Source organism: Nannospalax galili, unplaced genomic scaffold (assembly GCF_000622305.1).
Source record: "Nannospalax galili isolate Female #2095 unplaced genomic scaffold, S.galili_v1.0 scaffold1162, whole genome shotgun sequence".
NCBI lineage: Eukaryota > Metazoa > Chordata > Mammalia > Rodentia > Spalacidae > Nannospalax > Nannospalax galili.
In genome coordinates this window covers 1,074,486-1,078,906 of record NW_008348999.1, presented here as the reverse complement: position 1 = coordinate 1,078,906, position 4,421 = coordinate 1,074,486, and positions in this window count along the sequence as shown.

The following is a 4,421-nucleotide window of genomic DNA, read 5'->3' as shown; positions in this document are numbered from 1 at the left end:
GGGAAGAAGCCCCAAGATTTCCCAGGGAGTGGATTGAGTAGCTGGGTTGTACTGGATGCAAAGGATCAGGGAGCGGAAAGGTAAGCCTCAGAGCCCCAGAAAGAGGCTGTCAGATGAGGGAAGTAAAGGGAGGTGAGGGCGGGGCCAGGTCCAGAAGCGGTGCTCCTGGGGCCCAAGAAAGGCACTGAGTTGTTCTGGGTGAAAAGGATCAGGAAGCAGTATTGGTTCCCCAGGTGTCTGGGGCCCCACGACTAGGAATGGCGCAGGGCCCAAACCAGGAGTAGAGAAGAGCGGGGGAGATAGAAGGGTGAATGTGGCTTGGGGAGTCAAAGCACGGAGGGCTGTGCTATAGACTTACCCCAAGAGGTCTGAGGATGGGAGTGCAGGCTAGGAGAGTTCTTCAGTGCTCATTCTTATTGGAACATTATCATTTCCAAGCAGAAAAACTAGAAAATATATCATTTGTCTATCTATCTTCCTATCTATTATCATCCATCTACACATCATCTATCTATATATCATGTGTCTATCATCTATCTCCCTATCATCTATTTATCTATATGATCTATCGTTTATGTCTCAATCATCTGTTTATCACCTATCATTGATCTATCATCTACCTATCTATCTCATGTATCATTTATCTATCATCTACCTGTCTATATATATATAGATACATACACACACACACACACATATATATATATGTGTGTGTGTGTGTGTGTGTGTGTGTGTGTATGTGTATGTTATGTGGACAAACCACATAACATTTTTACTGAATTTTTCATTTTATATCTTGGGAGGGGGTGGAATGGAGAAACAAAGAAATGAATGCCTGGCACCCAGCACCCAGCTCCGCATGGCTTGGCCCACTGTTCCAGATCGCTTCGGTACCCACCCACAGTCTCCATTAACTTTCACCTATCCATCTTGGGCCTACAGTCTCTCCCCAGGTCACTAAATGCCCCCTCTCACGTCCACGTGGGTGAGACGCCGGGGCCATCTTTCTCTCCATACCCACCACCCCTTGCGTTCCCTGCTTCCATCCCAAGATGGCTCCTAGAAGCTCCTCCCTCTGTGGCTAACTCTCTGTAGTCAATTCTCTGCAGCAGGCCCTGCCCCTTGGAGGAAACAGGCTCCTGGGACACACATATATCATCTATCAATACATCTAAAAGTTTGTTATCTAACTATCTTTTACCATCTATCTATCATCTATGCATCTGACATTTATCTATCTACTATCTACAATCTATTTAGCTAACACCTATCTATCACCTACTATCTATATATAGTCTACCAACTATCTCTCTGCCATCTATCATCTATCCATACAGTGATCATCTATCCATTTACTCATCATGTTCTATCCCAGGACTCCTGATTACACTAACATCTAGTCCAAGAAATATTTTTTCTATTACTTCCTCACCCAATCAATTCTAGTCAGTTGTTTAACTAGGCCTTTAACGGTTGGTGAGAATTAACATAGCTCTAGAGACTGCTTTCCAAGTCAAAGCTAAAGCAAAGGCAACAATGGTAAGTTAGGCATGCAATCATTGTCTAGAAACTATAGTTGAACATGAAGGATATACTGAAGATGGGAAACTTTCTTGGAACCAGTAAACCTTTTACAGAAGTTTATTATATTTTGCTTAGGATTTTCATGATCATATCTGCACCATAACCTGCTTCCAACACCCCCAGTACCCTTACCCCATCTCCTTCTCAGCTTCCTGTCCTCTCTTTATTTTTATTTTTTGTTATTAATAACCCTAAGTCGATTGTATAAATGTACCACCTTTTCAATCCACTGGTCAATTTTAGGGACACTTAGGTTGCTTCCATCTCTTAGCTATTGTGAAAAGATCATTGACAAACATGGATGTACAATTATCTCTGCAGTAGGAAACATCCTTTGAGTATAAGACAAGGAGTGGTATAACTGGATCATTTGGTGGATTCTTTTTTTTTGAAAATTCTTATATCTTAAATTTTTATTTATTATTTTTACTTTATGTGTATGAGTGTATTGCCTGCATGTAAGTGAGTGCACCCATATAGTGCAATGCCACAGAGGTCAGAAGAGGGCTTCAGATTCCCCTGCAACTGGAGTTATGGATGGTTCACAGCAGCCGTGTGGGTGGTGGGAATTGAACCCAGGTCCTCTGCAAGAGGAGTCAGTGCTCTTAACCACTGAGCCATCTCTCTAGCCCCCATTTTTATTTTTTAAGGGTTCTCCACACTGTTTTCCTTTGTGGTTGCATGAGTTTGCAATCCCACCAGCAGTGGATGAGTGTTCCCCTTTCCCCACATCCTCTCCAGCAATTGGTATCATTTGTTCTCTTCATCTTAGCCAGTCTAACTGGGGTAAGATGAAATCTTAATGTAGTTTTGATCTGTATTCCCCTAAGTACTAAGGATGTTAAACACTTTTTAAGGTATCTTAGCTATTTTTATTTCTTCTTTTGAGAACTTTCTTTTCAGATCCATAGCCAATCTTTAATTGGGTTACTTGTGTTCTTGATCTTTTGTTTTTTTAAGTCCTTTATATATTCTGATATTAATCCTCTGTCAGATGTGTTGTTGGTGAAGATTTTCTTCCTCTCTGTGGGTTTCCTCTTCACTTCCTTGATTGTTTCTTTGTTGTACAGAAGCTTCTTTGTTTAATGAGATCCCACTTGTTGATTTTTCACTTTAATACTGAGAAACTGATTTTTGATTTAGAAAGTCCTTTCCTACATCTGTATCTTGTAGGTACTGCCTATGTTTTCTTCTAACAGTTTCAGAGTTTCACGTTTCACGTTGAGGTCTTTGATTCATTTGGAGTTGACTTTTGTGCAAGGTAAAGATAAGGATCCAACTTCATTCTTCTACAGGTGGAGCTCCAGTGTTGTCAGCACCATTTGTTGAAGATGCTGTCATTCCTCCAGTGTGTGCTCTTTGCCCCTTTGTCAAATATCAGGTGACTGAAATTGCATGCATGTCTGGTTTTGTGCCATCATCATGATGTTTTTATGACTATAGCTCTGTAATATAGTTTGAGATATGGTATAGTAATCCCCTCAACACTGCTCTTTATACTCAGAACCGCTTTGCAATTGTGATTCTATATGAATTTTAGGATGTTTTTTCTATATCTGTGAAGAATGTCATAGGATTTTGATTGGCATTGCATTGAATATATAGATTTCTTTTGGTAGGATGGCAATTTTCAAAATATTAATTCTTTCAAACCATGAACATAGGAGGTCTTTCCATCTCCTGGTGTCTTCTTCAATCTCTTTTCAAAGATTTAAAATTTTCATTGTAGAAATTTTCAATGTCTTTGGTCAGATAGGTAGATGATAGATGATGATAGACAGATAGATGATAGATGATAGAAAGATGATAGGTAGATGATAGATAGATAGATAGATAAATGATAGATAGATAGATAGGTAGATAGATGATAGATGATAGATAGATAGATAGATAGATAGATAGATAGATAGATAGATAGATAGATAGATGATAGATAAATTCAAGATTATTGTGAATGGGAGGCTTTCCATGAACTCTTTCTCTGATTACTTGTTTGTATATAGAAAGGCTACTGATTTTTATAAATTGATTTTATAACCGGCCACTTCGCTTAAAGTGCTGATCATTTCTAGGAATTTTCTTGTGGAATTTTTTTGGATCTCTTATGTATAATTTCATATCATCTGCAAATCGGGATAATTTGACCATTTCTTTTCCAATTACTAAGTGACACAGACTCAGAAAAACAAATGATATATGTTCTCCCTCATTTTTGGATCTTCACATCAAATCCTTACATGTGAGTATATATCCTGATGTAACTGCAAGAGCCAGGCAATGGAAAGAAATCATGGCGGTAAATGGAAAGAAGGAGACTGAGAGGAAAAAAAATTGTAGGAGCCAGGTGTTACTAAGGGGGAAATGGGTAAAATGGGATACTTACCTGGGAGGAGAAGAGGGAGGGTTATACAAGGAACCATAGGGGTAAAGGGGAAGAAAGAGCTCAAGAGAGGGGGGTGGATATAGGAGACAGGCATCATTAAGGGTGAAAGGGGAACATGGGAGTGCTTTAACAGAGGAGTGAAAGTTAGACAGTGAGAGAGAAAAGAGTGATAAATAATATTTAGCTGGTGTGAAAAACCAGCGGGAAATGTAGTATTGAGAAAGATCTTCTTGATTGGATTATTTGAAGTTGAAAGACACACCCTAAATGTGAGCATTACCTTGTGATGTTAGTCTATGTAAAAAAGGAATCTTTTGCATATTGCCTGATTGCCTTCTCTCTCACTGGTGAATTTAGCTTTCTGCTGAGGCATTCCTTTGCTGATAGTAGAGCCAACTTCTTGGGATTTCAACATAGACTGAAGATTAGTAAAACTCTTGGAATCCTTCAGGCC